General features: G+C 41.7%; 1 long non-coding RNA gene across 1 annotated transcript; it reads right to left on the reverse strand.

Moving 5' to 3' along the window:
• Window positions 1-13,846: 13,846 nt before the first annotated feature.
• On the reverse strand, window positions 13,847-15,009 carry LOC140679591 (uncharacterized). Its single transcript, XR_012050998.1, has 3 exons — window positions 14,680-15,009; window positions 14,251-14,374; window positions 13,847-13,985 (listed from the first exon to the last, which is right to left on the reverse strand). It is a non-coding gene; the product is annotated as an uncharacterized lncRNA (long non-coding RNA).
• Window positions 15,010-19,917: the final 4,908 nt, after the last annotated feature.

Raw genomic sequence — 19,917 nt, forward strand, 5'->3', positions numbered from 1 at the left:
AGCTTACCTGCCCGCCACCCCCGTGGCCGGGAGCTCGTAACATGGGTCACTCCGCGCGCTCCGCCCGCGCAGCTTACCTGCTTGCCACCCCTGTTGCCGGGGGCGCGTAACAGGGGTCACTCCGCGCACAGTGCGCTCACGAAAGGGGTGGGGCTCACCCTGGTTGATATAGAGAGCAGGACGGTGGCCATGGAATTTCATTTAAGGTTTGTGATAAACCATCAAACTCATTCGTTAAAAGGACTCTATAGTAATATAAAGCGAAATTTTCTGGACATTATCATGCAAGAAAAGTTTATTTTTGGGATCGCGATCACCGCGTAATGATTTTTAAAGGTTGCATTACATTATTAACTGTCCCATGTGATCAGCCAGTGCGATTGGAAGTCCATGCTCAATTATTGCCTCCGTAAATAAAACTTCGGCATTTATCACATCCAAAGAATCTGTTTGGGCGACGAAAAACGTTGAAAGTTTTCCACTTGTATCGCTAGCAACGGCATTAGACTTGTGTTTTTTTGTCCCAACGTGGTCTTTTACATCGCTAATTCCTCCGTGTCCGATCGAAAAATTTTGTCTGCACAAGGTGCAATTCGCGTAGGTTTCACCCTTTTTTTTTTTTTTAATTAATATTAGATATATAACAACGGGCGGATGGCGGGCGGATGCAGTTTTGATCAAACGTTACATCGGGTGGATGGCGGATGGATGACGACTTTCTGACGCGGTTGCGGATGAGATAAATTGCCTATCCGCGCATCTCTAGTGTCCGCCGCACCTGTGTTGTGATTGGTGATCGGCAGCCGACAAAGCCTCGTGGGTAGCACACGCCCTTTGAAGTGTCTGCAGGTGCAAGTCTGTTCAAGTCAGGACGTCCTTTTCCTGTCTCCACATCGCCAGTTGCAGTTGGGACGAGACGGTGATCACATCAAATCTAATTGTAATTATAAAGCGCTCTTTTTACACATAAAACAAAAGCAAGTCAAAGTGCTTTACAGACCGAAAAATTATGCGTCTGCCTTTGGTTGATGCGTCCAGGTACGCTCCGAAAACAGAGCGCCAATTCCACGCTCGTTTAGGATTAAGTGAAGGACGTCACTGATCTTAAAGCTCTTTTAGTACAGATACATTATTATTTTTGATTTTGGGATGTTGGGCTGAAAAGACATGCACCTGGGGATAGGTTGATTGGCAACACAAAAATTGGCCCTAGTGCAGTGGTTCTTAACCTGGGTTCGATCGAACCCTAGGGGTTCGGTGAGTCGGGCTCAGGGGTTCGGCGGAGGTCAAGACACACCCGACTCATCGTGTAAATAAAAACTTCTCCCTATCGGCGTATTACGGATACGGCAACAGCAGAAGTCAGACTGATTTGCAGGTGTGTAATTTGTTGTGAGTTTATGCACTGTGTTGGTTTTGTTCTTTGAACAAGGTGATGTCCATGCACGGTTCATTTTGTGTACCAGTAAAAAAAACATGGTAACACTTTAGTATGGGGAACATATTCACCATTTATTAGTTGCTTATTAACATGCAAATTAGTAACATATTGGCTCTTAACTAGTCATTATTAAGTACTTATTAATGCCTTATTCGGCATGGCCTTGTTATAACCCTAACCCTCTAACCCTGGCCCTAACCCTCTAACCCTAACCCTAACCAAATAACTCTAAATTAAGTCTTTGTTACTTAGAATGTGTTCCCCTAGTGTCCAAAACACTCTAAATTAAGTCTTTGTTACTTAGAATATGCCCCCCATACTAAAGTGTTACCAAAAACATATAACTTTGTCTTGAATTAAAAAAAAACAACATTTTATTTTTCACTAAAGAAGGGTTCGGTGAATGCGCATATGAAACTGGTGGGGTTCGGTACCTCCAACAAGGTTAAAAACCACTGCCCTAGTGTGTGAATGTTGTCTATATGTGTTGGCCCTGCGATGAGGTGGCGACTTGTCCAGGGTGTACACCGCCTTCCGCCCGATTGTAGCTGAGATAGGCTCCAGCGTCCTTCGCGACCCTGAAGGGAATAAGCGGTAGAAAATGGATGGATGGATGGATGGGCTGAAAAGGGTGGAGTGCCAACTCCGGTTGGGGAGGAGACCCTGCCCCAAGTGGAGGAGTTCAAGTACCTCGGAGTCTTGTTCACGAGTGAGGGGAGAGTGGATCGTGAGATCGACAGGCGGATCGGTGCGGCGTCTTCAGTAATGCGGACGCTGTATCGATCCGTTGTGCTGAAGAAGGAGCTGAGCCGGAAGGCAAAGCTCTCAATTTACCGGTCAATGTACATCCTCACCTATGGTCATGAGCTTTGGGTTATGACCGAAAGGACAAGATCACGGGTACAAGCGGCCAAAATGAGTTTCCTCCGCCGGGTGGCGGGGCTCTCCCTTAGAGATAGGGTGAGAAGCTCTGCCATCCGGGAGGAGCTCAAAGTAAAGCCGCTGCTCCTCCATATCGAGCGGAGCCAGATGAGGTGGTTCGGGCATCTGGTCAGGATGCCACCCGAACGCCTCCCTAGGGAGGTGTTTAGGGCACGTCCGACCGGTAGGAGGCCACGGGGAAGACCCAGGACACGTTGGGAAGACTATGTCTCCCGGCTGGCCTGGGAATGCCCCGGGATCCACCGGGAAGAGCTGGACGAAGTGGCTGGGGAGAGGGAAGTCTGGGCTTCTCTAGGGGCTTAGGCTGCTGACCCCACGACCCGACTTCGGATAAGCGGAAGAAGATGGATGGATAGATGGATGGGCTGAGTTTGGTATTAGTTCATTTCAAGTTACTTTTGTTTTTTTTGCTGTTGCTTTTATTTTGTGTCAAAGTTATGTTGATTATTGCCATCATGTCACTAATTTAATGCATTTTATTATTCCCATAGGGCAGAGGTCAGCAACCTTTCGCATCTAAAGAGCCATCTGTTTTCTTAGCGTTACGATGCAAAAAGTTGCTGGACATGCATTGTTTATATCATTGAGACACGCCTTCAGATGACTACAATCTGGCATGTTGGTCAGCTTTAGGGGCATGTAAAGTTGGGTGTCATCAGCATAACAGTGAAAGCTAACGCCATATTTGCGTATGATGTCACCTAGCGGCAGCATATAGTTGCTGAACATTGCAGGGCCAATAACCGAACCCTGTGAAACTCTGCATGTTCATGGTATACTTGAGGTCATGTTGCTATGGGAAACACTGCATCCTGTCAGCAAGATAGGAGTTAAAACAAGAAAAAGTTAAGTCTGACATACCAATACATGTTTTGATACGTTCTAATAGAATGTTATGATCGACGGGATTGAAAGCAGCACTGAGATCAAGTAACAGCAACACGGATGACGCATCAGCATCCACAGTTAGCAATAGATCATTAGTCACTTTTGCCAGGGCTGTCTCAGTACGCTATGTGTTAATTTTGCTGCTGTGCAACAATTTTTTTCGAGGACTTTCGAGATAAAGGGAAGTTGGGACACCGGCCGGTAGTTTACCACAGGGTCAGAATAGAGGTTAGGTCTTTTGAGCAGAGGATGAATAACTGCTGTTTTGAATGCTAGGGGAACACTACCAGAGGAAAATGATAAGTTAATAATATTTAGCACTGATGGTCCTAATATTACAAACAGCTTCATCAAGTAAACATGATGTTTGTTTTGTCCCATTTACAAGTCGCAGGAGTTCCTCTAAAGTTATTTCTTCAAAAAGAGAGAGATTATTTTCGAGAGCAGAGTCATACCAAATACTATAAAAAAATGGAACCCATTACCTCCCTGCTTGGCACTCAGCATCAAGGGTTGGAATTGGGGGTTAAATCACCTAAATGATTCCCAAGCGCGGCCACCGCTGCTGCTCACTGCTCCCATCACCTCCCAGGGGGTGAACAAGGGGATGGGTCAAACGCAGAGGTTAATTTCACCACACCTAGTGTGTGTGTGACAATCATTGGTACTTTATTATCCGTCGTACATACATTCGTATCTGCATAAATAGAACTCAGTTGGAGCTGGGACGTGTTAGCTTTAATCGTCTTTCTAATGAGCTCAAATTTCCAAGTAAATGATTGCATAAAGTCATCAGCCGAGTGGGTGGAGCTACTGGGAGAAGTCCCTTGTTGGGACAGCGATGCTACTGTATTAAACAAATATTTAGGATCGTTGTTTTATTTAGGCGGATGAGATTGGAGTAGTAATTACTTTTAGCTCAGGTAAATGCTCATTTCAAAATTAGATCAACAGCCCCAAAATCTTGTTATTGTTTTCATTTTGATGTCCCGCCCTCTACCGTTTGACCAGTTAGAAAATCTGTGAGTGTGTCACATCCAGGTTGCCAGTTACGCACCGCCACCTTCGTCTAGCTACTGCCACTGGTAAAGTTACTAAACATGTCAGACCTTAGTAAATCTAAAAGGCGTTGTTACGATTCTCAACTGATTCATGACAAAGCCAGGAACAAAACGAGGATTTGCATCAGGGATGCCTTTGAAAGATGGAGACGATTGAAGGCGGAGAAGATTTTTTCATCAGTCGCCAAACTTGATAATTTCCTACTTGATAGGTAAGTCAGGCATTTACGTTTTCTTTTTACTTGTAAGAAATGAAAATGGATGTATGTAAACTATATTGTCTAATACAGTCTACGATCTTATCTAACAAAGCTAGTATGTTTGTGCAACGAATGCTTAGTGTGATGGTGCTGAACTCCTAGTGTAATACTTAGCATGCTGGCCCGGTCAATGTCATATAGGCTAATGGGGGAAATATATAGCCGTTAGCCTGTATGTCGATGTGTATTCGAACTGACAGGGCAAAATATATTTTCGACAAATAAATGTGGATATAGGTTGGATCAGTGCCTATTTCGTTCTCAATATGCTGATACGCTGAGGAAATGTGTTCCAACATTAGCACAGCTGTCATCATGGCAATGTGAAACGTATGGAGACAGCCAAATCACACGATAAAATAATTCCTCATTTGTGTAGCCTATAGGCATACCTTGGTAAAATGTCTCCTCTTTAGTTTTGGGTGTACATTAGGCTGCTAAGCATGCTTTACTTATTTTCATCAGTATAATCATTGCGAGTGTTGGTTGTAGTTTGTTTTAGTCTTTGTTTTCTGATAGTACTGACAATAACCATATGATTGCCATTTGTTGTGATATTATACGCAGGAATGATGTACTTCTTCCTGAAAATAGCCTAATTTATGTGTAAAATGTGTTGGTTAGATATTTGTTACTGACAAAATGCTTGTCTATTCAGCTATTATGGTCCCAGCACCTCAATCTCTAGTAAGAGGCAGTGGAAGTTTGAAGTTCCTTGGAGTAGCCCAGTCAATCGAGTTGGATTCGGCTGCGTATCTGGCAGCCTCAGTCAGGGAGAGGGGGAGGGGACTACAGAATTTTGACCGTGATTGCAGTACCATTTCTGGTCACATTATTACATATGACATATTTTTAGTTTAGTTTATTTTAGTTTATTAAGGATCCCCATTAGTCTACACCGCAGTGGAGACTATTCTTCCTGGGGTCCAGGCAAAAAACATCAAACAATCACAAAACAAAAGATTACAATGCAGTACAACATGATCAAATAGTAAAATGTTGTAATACAAAAACAGTAACTTCGAGTTTACATAATAATGTTCAAACCAAAGATAAAAAGAGCAATATAAAAATAGATATATATATAATTTTGCAAAAATAAAACCAAAAACCAATGGCCTAAAATATACACATTAGTGTACCAAAGACAAACAATAAGTGACGAAAAAGTACCATCCATCCATTTTCCACTGCTTGTCCCATAATCAATAAAATAGTCAATAATCAATAAAACCAGTCATGATATTAGGTACAATCTAGAATAATCTCTTTCCGCAATACTTCTCCTCTTAGTCTATTCTTAAAACCCACTATGCTGGTGATTGATACCAGATATTGTGGAAGTCGATTCCAGTAAGTGATTGCGCTATACATAACAGTCTTTTTCAAAACATCAGTTTTGGGTTTAAGACGGGTGAGAGCACCTCTTAGGGCTAGCCTGGTACCATAGTTGTGACTGCCACTAGCAAGCAACAGCTGAGAATACATATAAGCAGGTTTATTGTATGTATAGATTTAAAAAAAATAAAAAATAGAATCAAACAACAAGCTAGTCTTTCACCAACTCTCATACATGACAATTCATTATGCATGATCTCAATGCCGGTCCTAAATGAGCAATGGAGAGCTAGTCTGGCAGCTCTGTTTTGGGTAAGGTGGATTGTATTTAGTTCTTGTTGAGATGCATTAGACCAGATTGCTGGGCACTGGGCAGTAGTCAAGATGTGACAATACAAGGGATTGTATAACTTGCTTAGTAGTTGTGTTAGTTAAAAAATAGACACTTCTTCTTAGGATTGAGATGCTTCTGCTCATTTGTGTTACTATGTTATTAATGTGAGTGGCTCAAGATAGTCTTTCATCTATTGTAACTCCCAACAACCTGGCCTCTTTAACTTGTTCAATATGAACTCCATTCAAAGAAACATTTAATATGCGTTCCTTTCTCTGAGCATGTTTTGAGCAAATAACAAGACATTTTGTTTTGGAAATATTAAGTTTCATCTTATTTTCTGTAACCCATTTGGAAATCTGCATGACCTCGTCTTGTAGTATACTGCTCAGGTCTGTGCAATTATCTGCATAAGCATATATTGTTGTGTCATCTGCGTAAATTGCACAGCAACCATTCTTTAAAATACATGACACATCATTTACAAATATTGAGTATAATAAAGGTCCCAGGCAACTTCCCTTGGGAATACCACAATATAATGTTTTATTATTTGAAAGGGTTCCATTGAACATGACACATTGCTGTCTGTTGACTAGGTAGCTTTTCATCCAGTTAATCGCTGAGAGTTTAAAACCACCACTTAGACTTCCTTTATTGTCATTCAAATTTTAACTTTACATTTCAGATAAGAACAACATTTAGTTGCATTAGCTCGTTGTTGTGCAGGATAAAAGAGCAATAAGGTGCAGAGTGTTTGCATTTACAAAAGAAGGTGCAGATATAAATAGATTTACTGTACAGATAAATATATTGCACTTTTGCATATGCATCCACGTTTCTGGATGTATGTTATATTGTTTTTACAGTCCAGCGAATTAATCACTTTTTGGGGATATTGAAGGGATTATTAAATCCTAAGGGAAGAAGCTGTTACTGAACCTGGAGGTTCTGCTACGGAGGCTGCGGAATCTCTTTCCAGAGTACAGCAGTGAAAACAGTCCTTGGTGGGGGTGGGAGGAGTCTCTACTGATTTTATGAGCCCTGGTCAGGCAGCAGCTTTTTGCGATCTCCTGAATAGGAGGAAAATGATTCCTGATGATCTTTTCCGCCGTCCTCACCTCTCTCTGCAGAGACTTCCAGTCTGAGGCACTGCAGGCTCCAGTCCAGACAGAGATGCAGTTGGTCAGTAGGCTCTCTAGAGTGCCTCTGTAGAATGTGGTGAGAATGGGGGGAGGGAGTTGTGCTCTTTTCATCCGACGCAAAAAGTGCATGCGCTGCTGAGCTCTTTTTATGAGAGCTCCAGTGTGTATGGATCAGGTCAGATTGACAGTTATCTGCACCCCCAGGAACTTGGTGCTGCTTGCCATCTCCACTGCTGTGCCGTTGATGAAGAGTGGAGTGTGGCTGGACTGTGCCTCCTGAAGTCGACGATGATCTCCTTGGTCATGTCGACGTTCAGGACCAAGTTGTTGGTTCTGCACCAGTCAACCAGATGTTTCACCTCCTCCCTGTAGTTCATGTCGTTGTTGTCCTGGATGAGGCCCACCACTGTTGTGTCGTCCGCATACTTCACAATGTGGTTAGTAGTGGACCTGGCGCAGCAGTCATGGGTCATCAGTGTGAACAGTAGCGGACTAAGAATGCAGCCCTAGGGGGAGCCGGTGCTCAGGGATATGGCACTGGAGGTCTTGTCGCCCACTCTCACAGATTGGGGTCTGTCTGTGAGGAAGTCAAGCTACCAGTTGCAAAGGGGATTACTGAATCCAAGGGAGGCCAGTTTGCTCACCAGGTGCTGTGGGATGATTTTGTTGAATGCCGAGCTGAAGTCCAGAAACAACATCTGCACGTGTGTGTCCTTTCCTTCCAGATGTTCTAAGCTCAGGTGGAGTGCAGAGGAGATGGCGTCCTTTGTGGAGCGGTTAGGGCGATAAGCAAACTGGTACGGGTCAAATGTGGGGGGAAGTCTGGAGACAATGTGTTCCTTTACCAGCCTCTCGAAGCACTTCATTATGATGGGGGTGAGTGCCATGGGCGATAATCATTCAGGGAGGAGATTATGGGTTTTTTGGAATGATTGTAGCAGTCTTAAAACATGATGGTACCACAGCCTGGGTCAGCAAGTTGTTGAAGATGTCTGTGTGAACCCCAGCCAGCTGGTCTGCACATCCCTTAAGTACCCCGCCCGGAATGTCATCAGGTCCCGCTGCTTTCCGGGGGTTCTCTCTCCTCAGGGTTCTCCGGACATCCGCTGTGTCCAGGTTGAGCGGCTGCTCATCTGGGCGAGGGATGGATTTCCTCGCCGGAGTGGTGTTGAGTGCCTCAAACCTTGCAAAGTGGTTGTTGAAGTCATTGAGAAAGCTGATGCTCTTGTCACAGAGGCGGGGGGTAGCTTTATAGTCCGTGATGCCATGTGTGCCCTGCCACATTCGTCTGGTGTTCGTGGTGTTTTCGAAGAAGTTCTGCACTTTCTGACTGTGAGCGCATGTGTGTGTGTGTATTGAAAGTGAAAGTATTCAGCGCTTCACTTTTTCCACACTTTATGTTACAGCCTTATTCCAAAATGAACATAACATCTTCACCAAACTAAATGTTGTGTATATTGTTCAACGCCTAACAAGTTTTGAAAGAAGTGCAATATTAACTCAACAAATCTGAGATAATAACTGCCATTAAAGTGCACAAAGTACATTTTAGGTAATTTAGTTTAGAAACGTGGACTAACACCTACAATGTTTGCTTTGTTTGATGGATTAGATCGTAGCTTTCTAAGAACTTCCTGTTTGTTGTGTTTGTAATGGGTAAACATGCTAACATGTTAGCATAGCATGTATCACCTAGCAAACATATTGTTTGTCTTTTATCAAACATCTGCTGTTCCTGTTGTTGCTCAAAGCGCTGCCGAGTGATGCTGCTATGATACTATCAGGACCATCACACGTGTGTGTGCGTATGTCTCTGTGTGTGTGTGTGTGTGTGTGTGTGTGTGTGTGTGTGTGTGTGTGTGTGTGTGTGTGTGTGTGTGTGTGTTCTCTGTCTGGGTGAACAAACATGATCTTTTCGGTGACTGGCAAAGCTAATATTGATCATCGGTCCACATGCATCAGTTCAAATGAAACAGTAGCAATGATCTCAATATAACCTGCACACATTTTACTTATTTCAAATTAAAAAAATGAAACAACCTTATATTTGTTGCTTTTTTATATTCTTTTGAAGGTTGCTTTTTGTGTGCATCACATCCTCAGATGTGTCCTGCAATACTTCAACAACTTTTACAATTCAGGACATCAGTCAAATCAGTAATGGATCCAATTGAATATTTGCTGCAATTTTTGCTTCTTGCAGAAAATGTAGTTTTTTTTTTCCAATAATTACAAGATTGTAAAAAAAGAATAACTTTGTCTTGAACAAGCAGCATTTTTTATTTGGCTATTTCACTATTGCAATATGTCAGAAGTATAAACACACACAATGAATAATAATAGTAACAATAACAGTGAATTTGAAAGTGAGAAAGACACAATAAATAAACTGTCAGCACTTCAACGCAAACTCATGAGTGACTTATTCTACACTGAAATATGTTCTTTTACTGAACAGGTTTCATAATCAGTAATCTCTCAACATATGAGCTAAATTGGTTCTGTGACTAAGTTTGTATTCCAAAACAATAATTAAAATCAATTTAATCTGTGCTTGGTCCTTCCAAATTACCACAATTTGAACATGCATTTTTTAATAAAACACATTTTTAGGTAATAAATATTATAGTATATACAACATTTCATTAGGTTATATGTGATATGTAATAATTTTGTATATTTACCTTGAGGATGTTACGATTTAAAAGGCTTTTTGAGATTCATTATTAAATATTAGTACTCAGTAAAGGTTATCTTAGAATGTATTTTAATGATGCTTATATATGGAAGATGCTTATTGAATATTTATGCATAATTGAGTATAAAGGGTATTATGCTTATAATTATATGTAAAGTGAATGTCTTTTAAAATCATGTTGAGACTTTGCAGAAATCTAGATTAAACTTCAAGACAGGCTGGGTTGACTAGTGGTAATGTGACAACCTGTCACTTCATTTCTGTTTGTTTCCTTGTTTTTGTATTTACTTCCTATCAGTGCTCTTATTTTGTTTTCCACTTCCTGCTTGTTCCGCTGAGCACTGTGTTCGTTCACTCACCTGCTGTTGATTGGCACCTGGTCCACACCTGCGGCCAATCAGCATATGTCAATTTATGCCTCACACGAGCACTCCTCAGTGCTCGAAGATCGCTTTATGTTGTGGAACGCTTATGTGCAAGACTTCTTTATTTCTGTTGATGATAATAAAAATCATCTTACCTTCTCATCGTTTGCTGGTTCCTGCATCTTGGGGTCTCAAAAAACTGCAGCCATGCGAGTTCCTCACATGTAAGACAATTAGACAAGCTAAAGATGTGAACAAGGGGAGTAGAGCAAGGCCAGAATTTTTTGGAGATTATTAATAGACCGATTGTCATAACAACCGTGTTGATGGATAGACACTTTGCTAAAAAAAACCCAGCAACAAACCGATAAAAGACACAGGTGAGGCTACCAGATACTGGTAACATTAACGTCCTTATAGGACAGTTTCACCTTGTGAAACTCCCCCAACTTGCTAGAAGAGGTAAGAGAGTTTGCCTATTGGGGTTCTTGTCTCTCACACGATCCAACATGCAGTCGTGTCGACTGTGACTACAACAACTCAGTGAGTTTCTGTAAGTATGTGTCTTTGTGATGATGCAAATAAATGTAACTGATTGAATATGGAAAAGAGAGTCTGACAACTTTCTTCTCCCTATGATCCAAACCAACATGTGGCGAGTGGAAGGAGTCCAATTAAAGGAATCCATCGCCGAACCAGGATCAGACTAATGCGATATCTCCTTCGGGCTGATTCTACATACAGTGTTGCCAACTCTGTGCATTATACGCTTATTAAGGCAATTTGTTTCCATACATCTGGTTTGGTGTTTCTTTCGTGTGTGGCTAGCTATCTTAAATGCTAAAATATATATAAAAATATTAATATTTAGTCATGTTTTTATTTTAAAAATGCAAGGATAAAGTGAGTACCGTATTTTCCGCACTATAAGGCGCACCTAAAAACCTCCAAATTCCTCAAAAGCTGACAGTGCGTCTTATAATCCGGTGCGCCTTATATATGGACCAATATTGAGCCACAACAGGTCTCCCAACTACGGGATGCATAACGTAACCCCAGCCTCTACTGTAGCGTCTATTCTATGCGTCTTATAACGCGGTGCGCCTTATAATGCGGTGCGCCTTATATATGAACAAAGTTTTAAAACAGGCCATTCGTTGAAGGTGCGCCTTATAATCCGGTGCGCCTTATAGTGCGGAAAATACGGTATGTTGGCCATGCCACGGTCATTTCTAAACTACACTATATTAAAGACTTTTACACTGTGGAAAAATTGCAGGGGGATATAAAAAACAAATTTATAAAAAAATAATCGAATCAACCAAAAATTGTCAAGTTTGATCATCTTTTGATTACTGGTGTGTCTCGTTGCACAGGAAGTAAATACATTAAAGAAACCGCAGAAAATATAATTTAAGTTGTTTGGGTGTATTAGGTGTATGTTATTCTTTTTTGTCTTCAATTTGAATTCAATGTGTTTTCTGGTTAACACAGCTGTTGTGTGCGTGTGTGTGTGTGTGTGTGTGTGTGTGTGTGTGTGTGTGTGTGTGTGTGTGTGCGTGTGTTTGTGTGTGTGTTTTCTTGTGTTTCTGCCCTTCTTGAGACATCAACAAGGAAAAGTACCGTACCTTCCATATGAGGACCGGTGAACAAGTTAGGACCGAAATCATGGTCCCAATACGGAAAACCTTTGCATCTATTAGAGAATGTCTCATTTGCACAACTGGTGGTGAAATCTATCAAAATTAGGGTGGTCCCAAAAAGAAGGGATATTTCAAATTCACTGTGTGTCAGTTTTAAAAGTGCTCCCCCTCTGGTCAACATATGAAATAAGTGTGTGTAAAACATTGAAGTGCTCCCCCTCTGGTCAACATATGTAACAACAAGTGTGTGTAAGAAATTGAAATGTGCCCCCTTTGGCCAAAATGTATTAAAAAACTAAATAAATATGTATATGGAGACATACTGACATACTGAAATAACTTGAAGTAAATAATGAAGATTAAAAACCAATTACAAACAAAAAACAAAACATTTTTTTATTTAAATCTGACCTTTTTTATATTTTCATAGTTTGTATATATTATTAATGTTGTAAATACAAATCTTTATCTTTGTAGAAAGGGTGGTCCTAAAGAGGTAGGCATTTTTCGGAGGTCTCAATAAGGTAACAAATACAGGAGTGCGTGCGTGTGCGTGCGTGCGTGTGCGTGTGCGTGTGCGTGTGCGTGTGTGTGTGTGTGTGTGTGTGTGTATGTGTATGTGTATGTGTATGTGTATGTGTATGTGTATGTGTGTGTGTGTGTGTGTGTGTGTGTGTGTGTGTGTGTGTTGAAGGGCAATGGGGATGACAAGTGATGGAGAGTGACAAGTGACAGATTGGTGATGCTTTCAGTTCACCCTCCGGTGACACTGGAATCATTTTTCTTTCAGCACATCTGGCTGTGTGCACAACCTTACATCTTTGCAGGGATCATGTACACTTGAAATATGACATATGTCTCAAGGATCAAAGTTGTGTGCGGGTGTGTGCGTGTCAGATAAGGCCCCATGGCTAAAGATGTTCTGCTGCTAAAAAATGGCATCTGCTGCTTGCAAGAGTGTCAGAAATGGTTTGACCTGTGGAAAAAAAACCATAAAACATAGATATACATAGATATAGAGCATATAAAAAGTTATGAGTTAAAGCAGAGATATCCACTAATCCTTCGGTTCCTATACATAGTTTTCACGCCCGACTGATTTCCCATGATGCTCCGCGCGATCCGCCATTTTGAAAGGCAAGCGCACCGGTACAACATCAGCAAATTCATATATACGAACCCGTTCACAAACGTATGCATAATGGCCGAGAAACCAGCAAAAAAGAAGTATAAAGAAGGCTTGGACAACCAGACGTTGGAAAGATACAACCAGAAGACACAATGCATAGGCGTTGACCCGTACGAAGTGCCGAAACAAAGTTTCACGTATGACCACAAATGCCTCCCGGCCATAACGTACATAGACATTTTGAACTACCTCGTCAATTACACCAGTGCCTATACAATGGAGGAATTGAGGGCATTCAAGTCTCTGGAGGCGTACAACCAGTTTATTAACGGATGGGTCAGCGACGTTAAAAGCATGACTGCAAACGAGAAAGTGCTTGTAGTGGGCAGGGTATGTATATATAACGTACATTAAAACCATGTGTTTAGCGAGGACACGTCGGACTCCTTAGGATAAGGGGAGTCTGCCCAAGCCTGTCCTCTCCCATCCACTTATATTTATTTATATATGTGATAAATTTGTTAATTTATTCAATTTGTTAGTTTTGATAATGCCCAACTGAAGAGTATAAAATATAATTCACGAGTATGACAATTTTTACACACCGGCCTTGGTTCAACATCGGGAAGGTCTCTGTCCTCTACATCAACCGATGGTCCTGGTTCATGAAAGAGATCTATCAAGGCCTTGGCTGCAGTTATCTTCTCTTTGCTTTTCTGCCTTTCCATAACTCTGTTGTATCTTAAAATTTGAAACAAAAATCCATCTCAATAATTGAGGTTGATAATAGAGTAAATAGAATCAACAATAAAACACTACCTCAACATCCATGCACTTATAGATCATGATGTTATAACACTACACATGTTGATGTTCATGTATATGTATATGTACAAGGTCAATATACTTATTAAAGGTCGGAGGCATACATAGGGGAGTCTACATAACAGGACATATGCATACATTTATAAGTATTGGTGTTTGATAAAAAAGAAGAAAGTTTTACCTATTAACTGAGTAGGTTGATTGTTGTTTCTTTTTCTCCGACTTCTTTGGTGTCAATTTGGCTGAAAGCTTCAGGGTTGGTGCCCAGTCTGGGTTAGCCCTGTCGTACAAAGCTGCTGGATTGCCTGGGGGTAAAAAAAACAACAACATTTATTTCATTGCAACACTTATGTAATTACCAAACAAAAGTGCATCTCTAATGTATCTAACTTATGACAAGGTTGATACCTAAATATTTTATCCATTGAGATCTACAACTCATTTCGTGTACAAGCAACCTGGGCTGAGATGGGCGCTATATATCCTGAGGGGGGGGGCTTTCGCTTTCGTGGTCCATCCCATAAAGGGCTTCGAGAATAGCAAATTGACAAAAAAATAAACAATACATCGTTCTAAAATGTTTAATAAACAGATTGAGACGTAATCCTACCTGTTACAAAGTGATCAGAACATATTTTGGAATGTTGAGATGGCTCCTCTTTCCTGTTGATGCTTGCCAACCACAAGCGTCGTCTCTCCTCGCTGATTTTCCTTGTCTGTTCTCCTTCGTTGTGTCTAATTTTAGGAATACTGAAAAATCCTCGCTGCACTGATCCATCCCGTCGATTTGTACATCCATTCACCCAACAGGAAATAACCATTATGCGCCTTTCACCAGTGTTTGCTCGAAGCTATTGTCAATAATCGTGAAGCGTGTCAACTAGGCCAGGTGTGTTTTGTTTGCCTCCCAAGATGGCGGATGACCCGGGATAACCCGGATGTGTGACGTCACGTAAACACCATGTATAGTGGGGTACAACAACCATCATGGGGAGTACATGAATAAATATCACCCACTTAACACTCATAGTTACGCAGTGCGCTTAAACGCCGCATCCTATGAACTGCAGAGTGTCTGCACACAGACAGAAAGTTGTTAATTGTTGTTGTTATATGAATTAATAAGTAAGTATGAAGGTGATGTAGTTGTGCATTACAATTGTTTATTAATGAATAGTTCATTCATGTAATCTAAATGAGAGCTGCTGTCACTAATAAGGTCATTATCTGAAATATGAGCTAAAATTAGTTTGACTGGATGCATAATTAGTAAAGTCAACGATTCAAGGAACTTTATTGTCATAGCAGCACACATGTGATGGAACACAATTTATTACAAGGGGTACCAGATTTAACCCAATGTGTACCACAAGAACAATAGAATGTGCATAATAATCTAAATAGAATGTATGAATCAGTGGCACATTTACTTAGCCAGTGAATATTATACACTAAGCTGGATAAGTCAACATGTATATGCAAAAGTACCCCCAAAAGAAAGGGATTTCTTTGGTGGAAGGGCACATTTGCCTGAGGTTGTTAATAATGATTGATAATAAATAATGATGTCAAGCACTAACAAAGAAGTTGAAAGACAATGGTGTGAAGAAGCGGCTTAATTAAAATCTATGGATGCACCTCACTACAGACAAGGTCTCATTGCTGCAACGCACGTGTTAACATGTGAATGAAAAAAATACTATGTGACTGAACTATTGGTCCAGACTGACATACCGAATGTACAGTAACTAAGTAACAGTAAATAAAGGTTGTCGGGGGAAAAAAAGTAAATTTTTCATATTTGAAACCATGGTGGGCAGCACGGTGGCCAGGGGTTAGTGCGTGTGCCTCATAATAAGAAGGCCCAGGGTTCGATGGGTCTTTCTGTATGGAGTTTGCATGTTCTCCCTGTGACTGCGGGGGTTCCCTCCAGGTACTTTTGGCTTCCTCCCACCTCCAAAGACATGCACCTGGGGATAGGTTGATTGGCAACACTAAATTGGCCACATTGTGAATGTTGTCTGTCTATCTGTGTTGGACCTGTGATGAGGTGGGGACTTGTCCAGGGTGTACCCCGCCTTCCGCCCAAATGCAGCTGGAATAAGCTCCAGCACCCCACATGACCCCGAGAGGGACTAGCGGTAGAAAATGGATGGATGGATGGATAAAACCACGGTTATAGTTTGTGCAATCTACAAATAAAAGTCTCAATCAATCAATCAATGCTGGTAAAAGAAACATCTGTGCTATTATGGTTTTAATGTTATTATCATTTTGATATTCACACAGTGCCCCTGGTTTTCTAGTATTTGTGTGTTTCCTTTTTGCTACTTTGTTTTGGCTCAGTTATTTAATGCCTTCCTGTGTAAAGTTTTTGTTTTTGTATCTTTTCTTAATGTGTTGTGCCGCTGGTTAGTTAGTTCATTGTTTTGGCCTGGAAATAGTGTGTGGCTGTGTAATAGGGATCTACTTTTTCACACGGACCCCACAAATTACAGCCCCGATTTATTTATATGTCTCTCTTTTCAAGCCCATGTCCTCCAGTGACACCTGAGCACTCCTGTGGTGCCTCCTCCTCCTCCTCCTCCAAGACTGGTCGACAGTCATCCTGCTTTCATCGTTAAGGCCATTTGAGACGCAAGAAGAAGGGGAAAAGGATCCCAGTTACCGGTGGACTGCCTGGAGTATGGTCCAAAAGTCTTCTTCTGAATTTCTCGTTCACTGGTCCTTCGCCTGTCTCTTCTTACTAACTTGTACAGCCGTTTTCCGGAAAAGCCTGGTAAGCCACCAGCAAGGAGGAGAATGGAATACTTTCTCCCGGAAAAAGGAAAATCTACTGATGAACCCAGGATTCACGGTGTGGCATTTGCTTTTTAAAAAAACCGATAACTGTCGCTTGTCGGTACTCACTGTGGTGATCAACGACACCACAAAAATAATGATTTACAGTACCTGATGCTTTTGGTGTTAGTGCCTATTTTCCAACTCTTGACTCACAGGTCAAAGTAAAAGAGGCCTTCTATTCTGACCTAGGTAACATCCTAAGGAGGACAAGGGCATTCCGTTTGGAGACTTCAATGACAACTCCATTGGTGTTTTACTACTGTTGAAATGTGCAGAACACAAGCTGACCATCACCTACTTAGCTCTTCCTCTTCCAGTGCTTTCCTTCTGCGTAGCTCCTCCTCGTCTAGAGCATGTTTTTGTTCAAGAAACCTTTGTTTTGTAGTTAAAGCAACTAGCTCAGCTTCAGCTTGTAGGCAGGCGACTGAATTTAAAGAACTTGTGGTTTGAGAAGATTTGTGAGATCCAATATTGGAAATACTGTCGCTTGGGTTTATGTCTTCTTTACATCACAAACATTTGATCAACGTTTATTGGTGTCAATGTGCTCCACAAAAAAATCATGACCTTGATATTTTCAGTTGGTTCTTATGAGTTTTTGTAATGTTGTTCAGTCTCCTTTGTCCATCGTCTTGTTTCATTTTGAAATGAGTCAATGTATTTCATTATGCATGAAAACCATTCCACAGGGGCGGTATAGCTGTTGGTAAAGTGGCCGTGCCAGCAACTTGAGGGTTCCAGGTTCGATCCCCGCTTCTGTCATCTTAGTCACTGCCGTTGTGTCCTTGGGCATGGCACTTTACCCACCTGCTCCCAGTGTCACCCACACTGGTTTAAATGTAACTTAGATATTGGGTTTCACTATGTAAAGGGCTTTGAGTCACTAGAGAAAAGCGCTATATAAATATAATTCACTTCACTTGTTTATCTGCTTCATCTTGTTGCAGTAGCGGCAACAATTTGTAATCAGAATCAGAAATACTTTATTAATCCCCGAGGGGAAGTTAAGATTTTCAGTACAATCCCATTCAAGAGCAGACAAACATTACAGGGAGACAGAACAGGATCGCTGACGGGTCTGTCAACTTCCAGCTTCCCTTACAGAAAAGGTGAGAAACAGGTAAACGCTGGGGAGGGGTGAGGGAAAAAAAATTCAGTCTAAGCCTGGGCCCTGGAGAGGGGGTCCAGACTGAGGCCAAGGGAAAACAACCTCATAGCCATAGCACACATAAGCATTTGTGTAAGAAGCAAACATCAAAGAACACAAAGGACATTAAAGACATTAAAAAAGCAGAACTGATGCAACCAGCCACTTCTATATACAGCTACAAAAGTAAAAACAAAAAAAACAAAAACATATACACTGTGGTGGCCTCTGCGGTGTTCCACACTATTGTCTGCTGAGGTGGGGGGAGCATGGCCAGAGACAGAAGAAGACCCAACAAAGCAACAAAGAGAGCCGACTCCACCCTCGGCCGCTCACTAACTCTTGGCCAGTGTCCAGTCTGCATAGATGAGCGGATGCCTCTAAGGACACCGAGGTGTCCGATAAACGAGCGTAATCAATCAATGTTTATTTATATAGCCCTAAAAGGGCTGCACAAGCCACAACAACATCCTGGGTACAGAGCCCACATTAGGGCAAGGAAAAACTCACCCCAGTGGGACGTCGATGTGAATGACTATGAGAAACCTTGGAGAGGACCGCATATGTGGGTAACCCCCCCCCCTCTAGGGAAGACCGAATGCAAAGGATGTCGAGTGGGTCTGACATAATATTGTGAAAGTCCAGTCCATAGTGGATCCAACATAATAGTAAGAGTCCAGTCCATAGTGGGGCCAGCAGGAAACCATCCTGAGCGGAGACAGGTCAGCAGCGCAGAGATGTTCCCAACCGATGCACAGGCGAGCGGTCCACCCCGGGTCTTGACTCTAGACAGCCAGCACTTCATCCATGGCCACCGGACCTGTGTGTCTCCCCCTCCACAAGGGAGAGGGGGGAGCAGAGGAGAAAGGAAAAGAAACGGCAGATCAACTGGTCTAAAAAAGGGGGGCTATTTAAAGGCTAGAGTATACAAATGAGTTTTAAGATGGGACTTAAATGCTTCTCCTGAGGTAGCATCTCTAACTGTTACCGGGAGGGCATTCCATAGTACTGGAGCCCGAATAGAAAACGCCCTATAGCCCACATACATTTTTTGGGCTCTGGGAATCACTAATAAGCTGGAGTTCTTTGAACGCAGATTTCTTGCCGGGACATATGATACAATACAATCGGCAAGATAGGCTGGAGCTAGACCGTGTAGTATTTTATACGTAAGTAGTAAAACCTTAAAGTCGCATCTTAAGTGCACAGGAAGCCAGTGCAGAAGAGCCAGTATAGGCGAAATAAGATCAAACTTTCTTGTTCTTGTCAAAAGTCTAGCAGCCGCATTTTGTACCAACTGTAATCTTTTAATGCTAGACATAGGGAGACCCGAAAATAATACGTTACAGTTACGAACGCATGAATAATGATCTCAGCGTCGCTAGTGGATAAAATAGAACGAATTGTAGCGATATTACGGAGATGAAAGAAGGTCGTTTTAGTAACACTCTTAATGTGTGACTCAAACAAGAGAGTTGGGTCGAAGATAATACCCAGATTTTTTACAGAGTCGCCTTGTGTAATTGTTTGGTTGTCAAATGTTAAGGTGGTCTTATTAAATGAGCGTTGCTTGCTCATTCAAAACGTGTATTCAACTTCTCCCAAAAAAAATCCTCGATTTAAGAAACCTTTTCATTTTGTCTCATGAGCTCTTTTATCTGTGGTATCATTCCTTTTATTTTGTTCACTAACCTTTTTGCCCCTTTTCAGAGCACAAAGTTGCATTTGTTTGGCTCACTTTAATTCAGTCTAACCAGAGAATTAGTTGCATCAACTATTCAACTCAATCCACATTGTGTGATGAAAATATTGTTTCACTTCAACAAAGCGATATCATCCCCTGCATTGAAACTCCAA

Source organism: Nerophis lumbriciformis, linkage group LG19 (genome assembly GCF_033978685.3).
Source record: "Nerophis lumbriciformis linkage group LG19, RoL_Nlum_v2.1, whole genome shotgun sequence".
Taxonomy (NCBI): domain Eukaryota; kingdom Metazoa; phylum Chordata; class Actinopteri; order Syngnathiformes; family Syngnathidae; genus Nerophis; species Nerophis lumbriciformis.